General features: G+C 41.6%; 1 protein-coding gene across 2 annotated transcripts in view; it reads left to right on the top strand.

Moving 5' to 3' along the window:
* The window catches only part of TSPAN4 (tetraspanin 4), a 488,804-nt gene that overhangs the window by 39,497 nt on the left and 430,744 nt on the right, over positions 1-18,563 (top strand). Inside the window, exon 1 of one of the 2 annotated variants that reach the window (XM_061463179.1) lies at positions 6,879-6,902. The exons of the other annotated variant lie outside the window; for it this stretch is intronic. The gene's annotated coding sequence lies outside the window, so the exon portion shown is untranslated. Of the gene's footprint in view, positions 1-6,878; positions 6,903-18,563 lie in introns of those variants that run through there. 2 annotated transcript variants of the gene reach the window in all.

The following is an 18,563-nucleotide window of genomic DNA, read 5'->3' as shown; positions in this document are numbered from 1 at the left end:
CAATACCTTTGAAATAAGTTGTAATTTAGCATGCATTAATACATATATTTTAAAAAAAATATTACAATGTGGAGATCAGGGAATCAGATAAAGATAGGAAGGGCATAACAGGCATAGACGTGAGCTAGTGATGTAATTCAGAGGTTCGCCTATGTCAGCAATTGGGATACACCTGACCTGTGGGCCAGTCCTGTTCCTTTTTTCTTGCACACTTGTTGACGCTTTGCCTACAAGCTGCTGCCTTTTAAGAAGGAAAGGTTTCTGTGGCACAGAACAGAGAATGGTCCAGTGTGATGCCCAGCTTGTGGAAGGCATCCCCAAAAGATGGGACCATCTTCTCAGACATAATTCTTTCTGCAGATGACTGCTGCAGCTCATGCTTCATTTCTCCCTCTCTCCCTCTGCTTTTTCTCTACTGGCTTTTGGTTGACTGGTACTCTAGGTCAACAAAATGCCATCAATTTCCCCTGATAGAAAAGTGTGTGAATAGTGCATCACTTTCACCTCTTCAACCCCCAGGAGCTTGTTCTGTACAGAATCAGGCTTTTTCTGTGCTTTGTTCTTGCAGATGCCATTTTTCAGGCTTCTTCACTATACGATGTTAGGTAATGCATTTTCAGCTGGAACAAGTTGGTGTGGCTGTCCATTAAAGTTAAGAATAAATGTATTGTATCACCACAAGGTGCCATTCATAGAAATGGGGAGAGGAGAAATTTATCCATGCATCTGCCTTTGAAGAAATGCAGCTATTTCTAAGGTCTTTGTAAAGACAGATTTAATCTGTACATTTGAAATGTAGTATAACTTAAAGAAAACAGCAAAATAGAGTATCGCTTCTTTGGGCTTACTCTTTTCTGTCAAGTGCATAGAAGGAAAATGTGGGTTTTTTTATGTGAGAGAAGGATCATGAAGTATTGTTTATCTGCAGTGTGTACTAGTAACAATGGAACTGTACAAATGGAGGGAACAAAGTTCATGTACCCTGTGAATGCTAAATGGAAGTAGGTTCTATATAATAGCTATTATAAAATTCATCTATTAGCTTTGCCGAAAAAGCTGCTGGTCGCCCTCTCAGATACATCATTCAGTTTAGTGATAATAATTTACACGAATAGCTTTAAAACTCAGGACAGAACTAGTGCTTTGTCCTTGACTGTCTTGCCTACTGCTGTTACACCCAGTGCCTGGGCTCTTGTTGTCATCAGGCACCACCTGCAACGGCATCAAAGGACAGTGTAGCCAGCAGGTTTCTCCAAGGCTGTCTGCCTTTCTGAAGAGGCTGTTGTTACTCTGTACCTCAGTTTAGTTCAACCTGAAGCATTGGTTGAACACTACCTGTTCAGGCTTTTGTAGTCACAGACTTGTGTTCAGGTGAAACCACAATGCAAAGTGCTTTTTCTGTTGAGAGTAAACTTACTGAGGGGGGAATTTCAAAACGTCACACCTGAGCTTTTCAGTTTTGTTATGCTGGATTTCAGTGAGGTGCTGTGTGCCTCATAACTTTGTCTTACCGCTTGTTCCCAGTTTACAGGTGCAGTAACTCAGACTAGAGGTCAGCCTGGAGGAGAGGAGTGAAGCAAGTGGCCTACCAAGGCCTGCTTGTGAAATAAACTTCACGCACAGCTGGTGAAAGTGAGATGAGCAAGGCAACTCTGAACCTTTGGCACACTTTTGCTTGTCGTTTTAGAGTCATTCGTTTTTGTGTAGAGACTGTATGCACCCTACCTCATCCCCACTGAAGACAGCAAAAAGATTCTATAACTGAAGAACAGAGAAAAGGGAGGGGGAGAAGGCTGGGTCCATATTTTTTTCCTCTGTGTAGAAGACCGTGACTTGGAGAAGCAGAGGACACCTGTGGGAACAGAGATTTTGTACATATGCATGAGGATATGTGCAACGGTTTAACATGCTAAAGGCCACAGCAGCCAGCAGAAGTAGAGATAGTTGTGTGGTGGTCATGTGTATGAGGGATGACTCTGCACAGAGCTGTATGAGTGCTGTTGTCAAGATAGTATACATTTTCCTGTGAGTGTAAAAGGCAGCAAACCTGGATGTTGATTTGCTCTGGCTAAATTGAGAACTCAAGCTGCAATTGTTCTGTGAGTAAGGGAGGAGGTGGCTATAAATACAGTTGTGGTCTTGAACTGGGGAATGGGGAAGGGAGGACAGAGAAGAGGTCTGGGTGATTCCCAGTCTACTCATAGGTTCCACATGCTCTGAGGATGCATGTGGCTGCATGTGACCTACAGAAAGACTTGCTTTTCCATGCCATACAGTGCTGAAAGCCTTCAAGGAGAGGGGTCCGTGGCTGCTCCTTCTGCCTGAGCTGCCCACACCTGCAGAAAGTTGTTAGAAGTACCTGGCAGTGTGGAGAGTGCTGCTGAAGATCACTTTGCTTCCAGCCTTGTGACTTTTTACAGTGAAGGTATTGGAGAATAGGTTCATCTCACTTTAGGGATTCCCCTTGCTTCCCTCATACATGACTCCTGCTGGCTTTTGCTCCCCTCTAGCCCCCCAGTACAAAAACAGTGGCAGAGGTCCTTTGGTAGTGCTCAGTTCTGTTTGTGTAGAGTGATGCTTTTTGTCCTGCGGTAGCCTTGAGTTATAGTGAGTGCGGAAAGTAGGATGTACTGTCCAGGCAAAATAACTTGCTGCCTGTTTAACCTGTAGGAAGGAAGGCAGATGGGGTTTGCCAGCCAGCCACTGCATAACTGAGTTCCTGGTAGCTTGCTGCAGGTAGAGTACTGCAGATCTGTGGGGCACCCAGTCACTTGTGTGGGGTGTCATCTGCCCTCTTGCATGAGAGATTAAGCTCAGCTGCCTATACCCATCTCTGTGGTGTTCTAGAGGTGCCTTCTTTTGAAGGTGGTGAGGCTGCTCTATGCCTGTTCCTGGTAGCATAGCTCACCAAGGAGCGCCTGTGAACACGGATCTGGAAGTACAAAGTATTATGTTTAAGAGGCTCTCTGCTGATTAAAGTAGATCTTGGTTGTGCTTTCTTGGAAGGACAAGGCTGTTGTAGGGAGAGGACCCAAGGACAAAGTGTATATGAGAGGCATGAGTTAATTTATGTCTTGATCCAGGTAAGTGCAGGTAGGATTGCAAGGTATTTACAGTGCCAGTGACCTGACCTGATCTGGTCATAGGAGCACTGTGCTGTCTGGTAGCTAGTTTTTCTTCAGAGTATGTTCTGGATGTCTGATTGAGAGCATCCATCCATAACATCCCTACTTTCACTGCAAAGCTCTTACAGCACCTGCTGAAAGCTTGCACAACTGTATATACTTTACTATGTTCCAGAAGTGCTGTGTGGGTGGTGGAAAAATGTTGTTGTGAGGAGAGGCCCTTTGAAACAGCAGAGGTGCATCTGGGTTTTCCTGGGACTTGTACTTTTAGTAACTGTGTAATTAATAATGACCTTCCAGGTTTTATATCTCTCTGGGTTTATTTATTAAATCCATTTGTGTTTAGGTGACAAGATGCCTCTGACCCTTCATGCTTTTGGTATCTTTTTACTTAGTCAACAGAAGTAGAGAGAAACTGACATCTGGATACATGGGAGATGGCAGCATAGAAGAGCTGAAACCCTTTCTAATGGACTTGTGCATTTTCTGCAATAAGAATTGACATGTGGGAGTTGCTTTGATAGATTGCTTTTTCAGGGAGTGGATCGCTTGGTATTTTGGATATGTTGAGAAGACTTTCACCTGTGGCTTGCAGTACAAACAAGTAGATTTTTTTAGTATGAGAATGATAGATGGGAGGAGCACACATAATTGCACTAGGTGGGATATTTTTTAGGGGGTTATTTTCCTATCCTTTGCCCAAACATTATTGATTATATGCTTCTTTTTAAGAACAGTATTATGCTTTCAAAGGCTTACATACATTAAAATACACAATGTTAGAAAATTTCTCTCCTTCCTCTCCAGCCATTCACCACATAAATCTTTTCCCTTGCCAGTGAAACATCACCATTAAACACTGTGGCGTGTATCGAGACTATTATTGTAATCTGCTGTTTGAAATCAATGGCATTGAGAAGATGAACTATATAAATGTGGTGGTGTATTTTCTGGACTATCCTTAATTTGAGAACAAGACACATGCTTTGTTAGTTTACTTCCATGTTCAGAGCAAGATATTAACCAGCTCTGATATTAACCAAATGAGAATATTGATGAAACTATGCTGAAGTTGTTGTACTTACATTAAAAGAAAAATAAATTCTAAAATAACATTGCTAAATGTCAGGTGCTGTTTCATAGTGAAGTTTGCAGTGGAAGTTAAAAGCTTTGAAACCATACTTTAGCAGGCAATATGTCAGGCTATGAGTTTAACAAGGTACTATCAAAATTAAAGGCAGTGTATTGAGAGTCTGTCCCCAGTGACTCATCTTTTGAAGTATTTAAACTCATTAGTGCTTAAAGGCTCTCTTTTTAGAACCGTTCTGTTATTTACCGCTATTTTTTTCCTCTTCAGACAGGAAGAGTTCCATGTTTCCTATGTTCTCTCTGTTCCCCATGTCCCTCTCTTCTACCCCTGTTGTTATTTCGTAGCTTTTCTGCGCTTTACAAAGATGTTCACTTTTCCTATAACGGTGTAACTCTTATAACTGCATTTTAAAAGAAACAAAAACCATGCTCAAAACCCCACCAACTTATCTAAAACACCCCAGAATTCATTTCATCTGTGTAAAAGTAATTAAGTGTATGTTTAAAGGGAGAGCTAAGTGTCTTTTACTGATTTGGAGCTCTAAGCTATTGAGTTTTACTGATGCCTTCAGTATGCGATAAAGAAAAGGTTGCCTTTCATATTAAGGCAGATGTATTTGAAGAGAAGGTGCTGCATGAAATGGTAGCACTCCTGAAGTTCTTGGGTTGTTTGCTTGTGGGTTTTTGGTTTTGGTTTTGTTTTTTTTTTTGAGGAGATTTCCTCTATAACTGTACATTTAAAAGTAATCACGTTATTGTTTGGTATTTCTTCCTTGTTAGTATAGTACCTGAGCAGCCACTAACATGTTAAATAACATGAGTTAACATGTAGCTTGGTGCAGCTTGTTCCCTTTTTCCTTTGTGTGTGTTTTTAGTTAACAACAAACAAGCAAATTGATCTTATGCCAAATGACAGCAGTTGGAAATCTCTCTAAAATCAAATTGTCATCTTACAACTCATTGGGAAGCATTTGCTACTAGCAAAGCAGGGCTCTCAGGGGAGTAATATTAGGACTCACAATAAGGAGCAGAAATATTGGAGTGTATCTTATAAACATCTTAGGACATGTAGATAGATAGCAGACATTAGAGATGATATTGTGTTCTCTGTGTCTAAGGCTAATGTGGCTTTATTCCAGATGACATATTGAAGAAGTATTTTTGACCCTAGAAGAAAATGAGGGTCGGGTGCTTAAGTGGTGTAAACACCCAGAGCTCCAGGGAGGGCAGGAGTGCTCTTGGTTTAGCCAAGCAGATAACTACAAAATTTGTGTTAAGTGTTTTTATTGCCATTTTGGCTTAAATGAGTGTGCTTTTGGTTTTGGTATGTGAGGATCTGGTAATGCAAATAAATCTAAATTCTAATGGGAACATGACTAGAGCTGCATAAATGACATCTGCTTCCACATCCAAGTGATCATCTCTGGCCAAGAGTGCAGCATGGATTCTTACCTTGCAAGAGAACATCCTGGTGGCTGGCCATGCTCGCATGTTCTTCCTTCTCTTCTATTTCCTCTACCCACCAAGTATACAGTTTTTTATGCCAAATAGCACAATTTCTCTGAGAACAATTGTGGGGCTTGCTCCAAACTGGCCAGTTGTTATTGTACTCCTAAACTGTGGGAGACTGGATCAAGTTCCTGTTCTGCGTGGATATGACGTTAACATTTAGGTCAACAACTGTCTTGTTTGTCGGAAAAGCATCAGCTTAAACTTTGAGATGCTGGAGAATTGAACAAGGCACAGCAGGGACAGAAAGGGAGCTTTGCTGCTGTCCTGGGTTCAGCAGTAGCAGTCATTTTTTCTCCTTCTTAGTAACTGGTGCAGTTCTGTGTTTTTGACTTTCGGCCTGGGAACAGAGCTGATAACACTGATGTTTTTAGTTACTGCTCAAATATTTAGTCTGAGCAAGGACTTTGTGAGTCTCATGCTCTGCCAGGGAGGAGGAAAAGCTGGGAGGAAGCAGAGACAGGACACCTGACCCAAGCAAGCCAAAGAGGTATTCCATACCACAGCACGTCATGCCTGGGGATGTAACTGGGAGTTACCTGGAAGGGCTCTCTCTGCTCAGTTGAGCTCGTTTCGGTGGGTGGTATCGTATTCTCTTCCCTTGTTATTTCTCTTATCATTATTATTATTGGTGGCAGCAGCAGTGATTTGTGTTATACCTTAGTTACTAAACTGTTCTTATCTCAGCCCATGGGAGTTACATTCTTTCGATTCTCCTCCGCCTCCATGGGGGGGGGAGGGTGGGGGTGGAAGGGAAGAAAGAGGGGGGTGGGTAGTAGAAACTGCGTGGCTGACTTGCCAACAGGGCTTAAACCACGACAGCTGCCCAGAGATTGATTGATTGTTTATTTGTTTGTTTTTCCAAGCCAAAAAAGCCTGACAAATTTTACTTAAAAGCATGAATGGTTTTGGGTTAGTCAGGTATTCTTTTTACCACCTTATTTTTGAGGAAACATTGTTTGCCTAAAACTACAGAGATTGTGCTGTCTCTGTACTTTTCTGGAGAGAACTTCCAAGAAGACAAGCACCAGGGAAATTAATAGGAATAACAAGGATTCTCATCCTTAGCTTCTGACAAGGATCCTTCAAAATAATTTTATTTCTTCAGGAGAGAAAAGTCTGAAGTTAACTTTTCCAGGCAAGTGAAGAAACTGTCAAATGTGCACAGGGATGTGAAAGGTAATACAAATGTGAACTTATGAATGTATGTATTGTATTTTATTACTGACATATGTATCTGAAAATACTAGGGGAGGATTTCTACTTCTAAATAATCTTGGTTCTTATCGTATAAAACTAAACCTTTATTATAGTGTATATGCAGCCTGATCTAATGTAGTAATCCAACTTCTTCTTAAAGGTGACTATATTTTCACTGTGGATCATGGAATACCAGGTTGGAACGGACCTCAAGGATCATCTGGTTCAACTTTCCTAGCAAAAGCACGTTCACCTTTTATAAATTGTGGGAAATATACTTTAAGGAATCAGTGCCTGATAATGAAGTTATATAGTTTTGTCAGGCTTACTGACCCATAGCTGAAGGCTTTGAGCTGGGCAGAGCTCAAAGACGCTATCTCTGTGTGTCATGTTCCTCTCTCTACCTGATCTGACCAACTAGCGTAATGAATCATCTTCCACTCATTGCAAATCACAAGGTATTTATGAAGATTTATATGTGTGCATGTGGTATGTTGGGAGATACACAGATTATTTCTGATCCTCCCCCTACCCTGCCTCGTTTGCAAGGAATCTGTCATGTGCCAGAAAGCTCTCTGATAGAGCACACCAGGCTGAAAAGAGCATTGCAGCATTGGAGGAAGGGCAGGTCCTAGGGAACACGTTTCGAACACGTTGTCCCTCGTTGAGAACAGGAGCAGACGTTGGTGTCTTGGCTGCGTATAGTTGCAGTGAATTCATTCACCACACTGAGGGATCTAATTAAATATGTAGAGCTACTGGGAGGACAGAAATGTTCACAGCAACATGGGAAATTCAAGGTTTCTCTGGCTGTCATTTTGGTAGAAATTGGCAGTTTCCCAAAGAAATCAGTAACCTCCCAGTAATCATACAATAGGATCTGGCCTACACTGGATTGATGTGCAGAGGGTGGTATGACTCCAAGCGATGATGTAGTTCTTTGCAGGAGCAAAATTTTTAATTGCTTTAATTGGTCTGGAAGGTGGATACCTGATTCTACTGGTATGTCTGCTGCTAATGAAATCTGGTAGGGAATTGTTACTTATAAGTAGTCTATTTTTAACCGTGCTGCTGTAACAATTTAAATTATTTGAGCTCTATGTAAAGAGCATAGACTCTTACGGGCTTTTTGCCTGTTTATTAGGTGGGAAAAGCTGTGTATCTGTGAACACAATTTCTTACCAGTGTTTCTCTATGTGGTTAAAGGCAGTGGCTCTTCCCCCGACTCCTCCGATGTTTCTCATTAAACCAGACCCTGATGTGTGCTATTCATAAGCAAATCGGAAGAGGGGAACGTTGTTTCCCTGGCTCACCAGCCATCTCAGCCATTGCGTCTCTACAGATTGACCCGGCACTGTGAGATGGAGAAGCTACCCTGAAGCAGGAGGCTGCTTATTGCTCTTTCTTTTTCTTGTAGGTTATCTGTCAGGTTTGTCCAGAGCAGGAACCTTTGAAACATTATTTCCTGCAGAATGATGAGTTCTCTGTTTTGCGCTGGGCTGTCACCTTTCTTTCATTCTGTTTCTGTGAACAACATGTTTAAACAGCAGGGTTGAAAAGCCACGTTTGTAGATTCTCTTCTTGTCCTGATGCCAGTGCAAGGCACTGTCTCCTTGTGTGGTTTTGCAGATCTCATGATAGCAAGCAGATCAGAATTAGTCCTGTGTAACAAAGCTTGACTAAACATTATAGCTGTCTGGTGTTAAGTTGTAGCATGTGATTTGTAGGACATGGGGGAAGTGGTAGTGTTTTGTAACCTTTTCAGCTGGGAACTGTGTAACCATTTGTCTTTTACTACCAGGAGGGCTAATCCTGCTTTTGCTGGCTGGCAGAAGCAGATCCCACTGCAGGGCTTTCCCCAGTTTTTCTTCCCTCTCTTCTTCATGTTAGTTCACAGGAATAACAACGGTCTCTGCAGAGTCAGCGACAACCCTGGAACCTAAACAGACATGTACAGGATAGAGTACCATAATGCAGCTGGGATGCTTGTGTTATGCATTGTCCTGAATTAAGGAGGGCGATAAGCTCCCACATGCTTCCCCCTGTGTCTCTTTTGTTGCGTGTTCACAGCAAGCACTCAGAAATGTAATGGTTGAAATTACTTTGGCCTTTGACAGGATTTTGGCTGGCTTATTACTACAGGATTTCTTCTGCTAGGTTTGTGCTATCATACATCAGCACAAAGGTCCTGACTAAAGGTTGTCATTGCCATCTGAAGGCCTGTATAGGCTAAACTGTGAACAGTTATTGTCACACGCAAGACTTGGAATAGTAAAAGCAGAAGCTCAGAAGCAGTAGAATACTCCTGTCATTTTTCTTTTTCATTATTATTAAAAAAACCCAAGCAACTGAACCAAACAAAACTCGTGACAAACTTTTCTAAGAGAATTGAGAAATTACACAATCATAGAATGGTTAGGGTTGGAAAGGACCTTAAGATCATCTAGTTCTAACTAGAAGTGCCATGGGCAGGGACACTTCACACTACACCATCTTGCCCAAGGCTCAGTCCCTGATGAAGAGTCCGTCTTCAGCATCCTTGTAGGCCCCCTTCAGATATTGCAGTTGCTTTTCTCTGTCTCGCTCCAAGATCACGTCCTCCAAGTTATTTTGAAAATGCTGGCTGTGTTGTTTAAGGATATTATTAAAGTCCTTGCTTTGGAGAGTTTGGATAAAAGTAGTATTTAATTTAATTAACCTTTACTAGTCTGTCTTTCTGCGTGAAAAGGTGACCTTTATAAAATGCCGATTACATACCCAAAAGCCTGCTGCTTGCATTCTTCTAGTCTCTATATATTAAATATATATATAAAAATTATCTGTGTATATGTAAACAAAGGGATGTGAAAACATGTTTAAACTTGTGTGAGGTGTTTAAGGACTCTTTACTTTGAAAAATGGTGTTTGTACACAGACATAAACGGAAAAACCATAGACAGTGGTGGACTCAGGGTTGTTCTAAATATTATGTGGTTAACCAGATTCCTGACAGACAATGGGTCTAGAGCTGAGTGTGTGTGGGTGTGTGTGTGTTTGAGAGCCATAATCAGGTTGTGTGTATGTGAATTAAAACAGTGCTTAGAGGTATTGGTAGAAGTCACGATGGCTATGGACTAGCCTCTGCGTGGGTATATAGTGAGAGAGATTCTCTGTCCCAAAAAGCATGTGAACTCACTATGCTGAAAAATGTTGGGAAGACTGTGGCTCAGCGTGGGAAAATGGCCAAGTCATGTTGCATGATTGCATTTCATCTAAACCCCTGCTAAGCATGGTGTCCCCTAGACCGACCTGTCCTTTCTTGTTCTTCAATTCATCACTCATTCACATGCACAATTTTTCCTGTTTTCTCATGCCAAGCAGTCTAGAAGAGACATCTAAAAAGCTTTCGTCAACTAAGACAAGTGTGAATAAACACCATTTTTGGAGAACATGAGGTCTAGTATGCTTGTTAAATTCCCCAGATTGAATTTGCCTTTAATATGCTCTTGGGGTTGGATTTCAAATGTGTTTAAGTTTCTAAAGATGTGAACAGATGCGTAGTAAAATTTTCAAAGGCTTTTAACTTGCTTAGGTGCTTTTGAAAATCCATTTAGGTGTCAGTGTGTCTTTAATCTCCTCAGTAAATTTGCAAATCCTTGGAGCCTGTTGTTCAGCATTCAGGACTTGAACAAGATCTGGAGTCTCTGCCTTCTGTCCATGTTTCTGTAGGTATATTTATTGCAGCTATGGAATGCTGACTGTAATTGTGTAAATGCAAATGGGTCCCAGTTTTAAATCTGACCCTCAGTTGCGTAGATGTATGATAGTCTCAGAATAATTGTTTTGGACACAGAGGGCTTGTAGTATTTTGTAATCCTGTTGCAAAGATGTGATTCTGCCCTCCATTCTTTGAGAAAATCTCTTTTTCAAACAAAGCTTGTATAAATGAGAGGTTACTTAAATGTTAAAATATACTTACACTCATCTATAACACCATACAGCTTGCACACAATTACAACCTCACTTTCTTCTGCCAATGGAAACATGATTGTAAATAGATGTGTATTTTAGGGGAAGGGATTCACCTTAGTGTTTGTATCTCTCTGTTTCTTGGCTGCTAACTGAATAACAGTGGAGATGGAGGGCAGAGCTAGTGCAAAAAAGTGCACTAATTTATCCTTGAAATCCAGCACGCACACTGAGATTACTCAGAAATGTTCCTTCGTGGTTCAGAGCTGAAATCAGTCCTGTTGTGATGATAGCTCAGTGGTAGAGGGAAAGAGCTCTTAAGTTTCAAGCAGAATAAAAAGCTGATGCATTTCTTTCCCACTGTGTGTTTTCTTTGAATAACTTGCTTATGGGCTGCTCATTTTAGGACCTGACTCCATTTTAGAGCCTGATTTTTGAAGCCCATTAGCTCCAGCAAGCTTTGAAAGAGGTTGCTGGAATAAATATGCAAAAAATACTGCATGGCAAGCAGTGAGTGTAACAAGGTTTGGTGTGATAGCTGGGAACTGGTCCATTGCTCTAGGGAAGCTGCATCTCATGTTAGAGGCTGTCTCCAGTGTTTCTTATTGCCAAATTACTTTTTTATCCTTTGGTGAATTATGAGCATGATGTCACTTAACATCATGGAGGAAATTTTAGCAAACTTACTAATTTAGTATATAGGGTGAAGGATCTCCACTTGCAGCCTACAGTGTGAACTTTTATTTCTAAGTGGAAATGCTAAGGACCTCAGTGTCAAGTGGAAGCAGTGCATGTGATAAATCTCCTTGAGAAAGCTAATCTACCAATTAAATTTTGTTTTGAGAACCAGTTAGGTTGTTACTTTTTCCCAGTGTTTATTTCTTCTTTTTTGCATTTTTCAGGGCTCTGTTTGCATAATAAAAAAGGCTATTGACCCAATGCAGTAAAACCCTGCAAATGATGAAATGATTGCTGGAGAAGAATTGTCTCCGAATTTTGTACCATACACTTATTTTGTTCCTGACATTTGCTCCATCATGTTTTATGGGTGCTCTGTATAGAAAATGAAATTGCCCTCAGCCAGCCAGCAGTAAAAAATAATGCATTCCTTGTCTAAAGTATACACCAGATAATTAAAGGAGGGACCTTTGGAGGCTGTATTTAGTGATGTTGTAGCCTATTTCTGAAGTTCTTGGTCTCTCTCTTGAGATAATGCAGTGTATTCATTTCCCCACTGCTGTTATTGCAGAACGGTTCTTATCTCTAGTATCCAAAACTGGGACTTTTTCAGAGTTGGTGACAGTTTATTTCTACAGCTTTGGGGAAAAAAAAAAAGAAAATATAAAAGTGCCCGAATCAACTGGAACTTTCCATTGACCTGTGTCTCTGCTGAGCTTTGCATTAGGCCCTGGAAGGAGCTTATAGTGGGACCACTGCACTTGTACCCAAGTTGTTGTGAAAGGTGGGGTTAAATTCTGGCACTGAAAGGACGCTATGCCACTTAGACTTGCACTGTATCAATGAGGTCTTGGGAGCTCTGTTACTCAATTGTGAAGGCAAGCAATTCTACAGTATGGTGAGGAGCGAGGCTGGAATAATGTCTGGGATTGCAAGGGGGCTGTAAATGTGGGTCAGTGGAGGAAAAGGGGTTATGGGAATGCTGAGCAAGGTCAGTCAGATCCGCTGATTTTTGAGTAGATATTTGTATTTTAAGGGTGATGTGGTATTCCAATAAATTCTCAGCTGATTTCTGCATAATGTCAGGTATTTGTAGCTATTGCTGTTCCTGAGACATAGATCAACAAGTTGGTTTGATACATGTGCAGCGATACTACTTTCTCCGATAGCACACCACTGCATAGGAGGAGAGCTGTTCAGATCCTGCTGCCCAATAATTCCCGTGTTTGCTGTAGCCTTTCTGGTTGAAAAAGGTCAATTCAACTTTTTTTTTTCTTTCCCCCTGCCTCCCACCTGCCCCCCAGTTGAATCTGCTTCCTTCTGTCTTGAACTATTCAGCAGAGGTATCTTGATTTCAGATCCTGGTATATTGGGCTTGTGTAGCAAGGTTTTGGTAGTGGGGGGTGGCTTCTATGAGAAGCTGCTAGAAGCTTCCACTATGTCTGGTAAAAGCCAATGGCAAGCAGCTCCAAGAAGGGCCACTGCTGGCCAAGGCCGAGCCCATCAGTGAAGGTCATAGCACCTCTGGGATAACATATTTAAGAAGGGGAAAGGGTTACTGTGCAGCAGCAACTGCAGTTGAAGAGAGAATACCTGAGAGAAACAGCTCTGCAGATACCAAGGTCAGTGAAGGAGAAGGGGAGGAGGTGCTCAAGGTGCTGGAGCAGCAATTCCCCTGCAGCCCATGATGCAGCCCATGGTGAGGCAGGCTGTGCCCTGCAGCCCATGGAGATCCATGGTGGAGCAGATCTCCACCTGCAGCCTGTGGAGGACCCCATGCTGGAGCAGGGGGATGTCCAAAGGAGGCTGTGACCCTGTGGAAAGCCTGTGCTGGAGGAGGCTCCTGGCAAGACCAATGGAAAGAGGAGCCCGTGCTGGAGGAGGCTCCTGGCAAGACCAATGGAAAGAGGAGCCCATGCTGGAGCAGATTTGCTGCAGAACTTGTGACCCTGTGGGGGACCTATGCTGGAGCAGTCTGTTCCTGATGAACTACAAGCCATGAAGGGTCCCATGCTGGAACAGTCTGTTCCTGAAGGACTGCAGCCCTTGAAGGGACCCTGCTGGAGTAGTCTGTCCCTGAAGGACTGCACCCCATGAAGGGACCCATGCTTGAGCAATACATGAAGAACTGCAGCCCTGTGGGAAGGATTCTCATTGGAGAAGTTTGTGGAGAACTGTCTCCCATTGGAGCAGCAGAAGAGTGTGAAGAGTCCTTGCCCTGAGGAGGAAGGAGTGACAGAAACAATGTGTGATGAATAGACTGCAACCCTTGTTCCCCTGCCCCTCTGCTGCTGATCAGGGGGAGGTAAAGAAAATGGGTGTGGGAGAGTGGGAAGTTGCTTTTAAGATTTGGTTTTATTTCTCGTTATCCTACTCTGATGGTAATAAATTAGATAAATTTTCCCTATGTTGAGTGTTTTGGCCATGATGGTAATTGCGGAGTGATCCCCTTTCCTTATCTCGATCCACGAGCTTTTTGTTATATTTCTCTCCTCTGTTTGGTTGAGGAGGAGTCATAGAGCAGCTTTATTGGGTACCTGGCATCCAGCCAGGGTCAACCCAGAAGTGTGCTGCTGGGATACTGCAGGCTGTCTCTAGTACCTCATCTCTACCACATCAGAACCTTACTGAAAAGACTGGTCTTGCTGATCAGAGCTGCTGTTCTGGTTCATCTGCCTGCCAGTGCAGCATCCCTTCATCCAGGGTCTTTTTCTTGGCTGCCTGCAGCAATAACTCAAGATCTTTCTGCCATCTGGATGACACTTCCCACAATATAACCTAGCATTGGTTTTTATGTTGGTTTATTGTGTAATGCTGTAAATACATATGGCTGTGTATATCTTTTGCATAACTGCAGCTGTAGCAGTGAGAATGGTGGCTTGTGGGGCTGAGGAGACTTTGAGCTCTGCTGCTAACTTTCTCTGTGAACTAACGTGTAGGATGCTTGCTTTCCTTGAATGTTAAATTTATTTTAAAGTCTGATTTGAAAACTCTTAAATTGGGGTTCATTTTTCAGTCCCTAAATACATTTTGAAAATGCCCCCCCCTCCCCCCCACCCCCCTCGTCCTTTTATGGTACCTGTCTTCATGTTGATGATGTTTTTAGACACAACTGCATAATATGTTCACAGTATGCTCCAAAATCCTATGGCCTGCAACACCAGAGATTTGTATATCTTAATCCAGCTGCAGATCAGGGCTCCAGCTGTAAAGATGGAAGTGTTTCGTCCCAGCTGGGGTGATAGATTTACTGTTGGCAAGGCTATCAGTCACATTCATGGCAGAAGATCTCCAAAGCTGGCAGAGAGCGTGGGTCACTGCATGGTTTACTGCAAGACACATAAAACCAAAATGCTTGTACTGCCATTTTATTAAGCTGTCTCTGTAGCTCTTGTTTTTCTGTTGTGCTAGGTTACATCCCAGCAGACTTGGGGAACATGTGGTGCTCATTAAGTACTTCTCAATAGGTCAGCAACAATCCCGAACTAGTGAAGGTCTGTGCTAACAAACAGCGGTTGCCAAATCACTGGTGTCTGACAAAGCCAACCTCCTTTCAGGGTGTGAGCCAGCTCACCTACCATAGTCCTCTGTATTTCCAGTCTTGGAGACTTACAGATTACACTTCATCCTTATTATTTTGAGATGTTGCATTTGTTTCCTCATCTCTTGGTGTCCAGCTTGGGAATGCTGTCAGATGTTAGCAGCAGCTAACAGCAGGGATATTTCAAAGAAGCAGAGGTCCATTTGTACCTAGTTATGCAACCATGGTATGAGTGCATGATTTGAAAAAGATAACTGTGTCTGATCCTTCAAGTACCCTTGGTTGTCCTTAGTTTTAATGTGAAACGCATGGGTGTAGTGTGGAGCTGGGGATAATGATTCGAACTAGAGAGACAGATCCCTGATGGTGACTATCATCTGTGTTGGCAAATAAAAAGCTTCAACATCCCTTTTAAATCTTGTGGTGCATGGGTGTGTGTGTATTAATTAGCTTTGCTGTTGGTTGCTATAGCCAAATTGATTACTGGGAATTTAAATATATGTGAATAGAAACTGAAATGACACCCATATAGTACTTTAATTTTAATTTCACTGTAACCTGTTTTCCTTGTGCCCTTCTTCTTTCAGATTTTGAATGCAGGTTAGGAAAAGGGGTCTGGGAGGAAGATTGAATGTCTTCTGCGTATAGCATTAAATTTTTAAACAGAGCCATTGCAAGGTGATTGTTTCTGGTCACTGGGAGCTTGACTTACAAAAAATATTTTGACATTAAAGGATGCAGCTAGGCACTAATTTAAATAAAAGACAGGTCCTATGACACTTAGGCTTCTAGAAGAAGTAAATTTCTGACTTTTCCACCTTGTTTGTAGCTGTAGAGCAGGACAGAGAAACAAACTGTCCTGTTTTTTCAACTCTATTTTTCATGTGAAGTATTGACATTTGGGGAAAATGCAAATAAGAACATTCGCTCTTTGGTACTTACTGAAAGCAGTATTTGACACTGTGCTATATTTATAAAGCTTCAGTTAACCTCAAAAGTCAAAGCTCTATTATGAGTGCAACTTCAAAAAGAACCTTCTAACACTAAAATTTGGGGCAGGCATCATTCTCTGCAGTACTTGAAAGGTTATTGAATGTCGTAAATAAAGTATGGAAAAATCAGGCTGTAACATAAATTCCTTTAAAAACAAAAATATTCTTAAATTTAAAACCAGGTTTGCATTTTAAAAATAAGAATTGAGTAAAGATACTTCATGTTGGTTTAAGGTGATAAACTAACTGCTTTTTACTGATCTTACAGAGGAGACCTTGTTTGTTTGTGTTTTGGTACAAGCTAGGAGGAGAAGGAATAATAAATGCCTCTGTCATGGCTGTACTCAACAAGATACATGAAAACAACATTAAAAGCCAGTGCATCAGTGCCTGTCACTGCCACACTGTTCTGCTGTTGCATGGCCATGCTGGGAAGATGAATTAAGCTGAGCTAGGAAATGGGTTTCTAGGATATTTTTCCACAGTCAGCAAAGTTAAGTGAGATGACAGCACTCAACTCATTTTGCTGTATTTAAAGTGTGAGGTATCTAGAGCTTGAAATACTCAACACACAAATAAGCTTGTGAGAAGCTGATTTGTATTCTTCAGGCTCTATTAAGATGTGGGGGAGAAAATCAAAGCCACATGTAAAAGGTCATCAACAGGGACAAGTATTTCCTTGTGATATACTTGGAGCACTTCATGCACAATGGCTGTAGCAGGATGTAATCTGAAAAAGTATCTTGTACTATTCCAGTTCTCTAGGTCCCCTAAAATCTTGTTTGCTTGAATCACAAATTCTTGCCCTTAACATGCCAGAGGTGTAGTTTGGGGTTGTCTGTAATTCTGAGCTGAGACGTTGGACCTGGTTAAAGAAAAAAAAGGTCTCTATCGGAAGTATCTCATTTACTCTTTTGCACAACTGATGTCAGCTTAGTAAAAATGATTTCTCTTTTTCTTTTCTGCATATGTTAACTGGAGAGTCTGAACCCACCTTTTGGCATCAGCAATCTATAGCAATAGAAAGGAAGATATAGTGAAGCTTTAGAAAAAGAACAATCCCTTCCTCTTGTACCAGCACAAAAAGCAGCAGAATTCATTTTCAAGACTTACTATCCAAACTGCATTTGAAAGAAAATTTCATTCACCAGCTGCATAAAATTGTACCAAATGAATTTAATTTGCTGTTTCCAGTTATCAGAGTCTTTGATCTGGTGTGTCAAAATCTAACCTCTTCACCCCTCTTCTCAGAAATCTTCCTGTGTTACGGAAGAAGTGGTAGGCAGAGCTGAAGAAAGACTGATGATTTTCTGTGTCGGTCAGACACAGATAGCACAGTCTGTCTCAGTCAGACACAGCAAGGCCCAGATCTACCTGCAAGGTGCTACGTATCCTCAGCTGACCTTGTAGTAAGCAATTTTTCTTGGCATGGAATGGATTTGATGAGTTAAGTTTAATAGTATGTGTCCTACCTTTAAGAGTAAGTCACTTCTATGTTTTAACCTAAGAAATGAGATGCAGGTATCAGCTGGAGGAGTGGACTCCTGCCAGAAGGGTTGCTTGGGCACTGGATGGACCATGGTTGTGCTGTGTTTGCTCTGGAGTTATTAGTGTTTTGGATTTAATCGATGAATTGCCCCTTCTGGGAACACTTGTGAGCCCAGCAATAAGCTCCATCAGCCATGTAGAGCTGATAAACTGTCTGTTAGACTTCTCATTCTTTTTTTTTTTTTTTTTTGGCCTTTAAGTTCTCATCGTTTGAATTGCAAGAGTTCTTAGCAGGTCTGAACGGCCACAGGTAGAAGGGCCAGTCCCTTCCCCGAAACAATGTACAGTTTAAGCAGAAAAAAGATGGGGAAAAGGAGGCATAACTTATCCACGCTATATGAGTACACTGTGAAGAAAGTAACTAAGGAATTAGTGGTGTGATTTGTGAAGGGCCTGGGTTGGTGGGGTTCTTGGCTTTGTGGTGCCAGAAGGAGTTAGACAGCAAAGAGATCACAGAGAGTATAATTTCCATGTATGGATACAGATTTCAGTTTTCCTTCTGGCAGCTCATGTGTAGGATCCTGGAAGCCACGCAGCACATCTGTGCACCGCATACAATGATTGAATTATTAATGGAAGTGAAGACCGCAAAAGTTGAACCCAGGTTACATATCCTATTCAGAGCCTTCCAAGGGCTTCCTCATTTTGGGGATTAATTGAAGAATTGAAGACATGCACTTTTCTCCCATTTTACTTCAGCTTGCTTTTTTTTTTTTTTACTTTCCTTTTTTTGGTGTTTTGTTGGTTTTGTTTTTTTTTTTTTTCCCCCTCCTTATTCTGTGTGGTATTTTAAGGCTCAGGTGAAACAAAATTTTCGTGTTATTCCCTTTCTTTACCAGAAAGTCCATTTTCTTACAGTTCTGTTGTAAGATTTCATGTAGGTCAGTAATATTTCAAGATTTTAATTTTCAATTAGTATGTTTAAGGTGCAAA

Source organism: Pezoporus flaviventris, unplaced genomic scaffold (genome assembly GCF_033815535.1).
Source record: "Pezoporus flaviventris isolate CSIRO_AGI_PZ_B2104156 unplaced genomic scaffold, CSIRO_AGI_Pfla_v1 ptg000036l, whole genome shotgun sequence".
Lineage (NCBI taxonomy): Eukaryota > Metazoa > Chordata > Aves > Psittaciformes > Psittacidae > Pezoporus > Pezoporus flaviventris.
The sequence above is the reverse complement of the archived record's forward strand: the minus strand, read 5'-3'. Positions and strand labels throughout refer to the sequence as shown.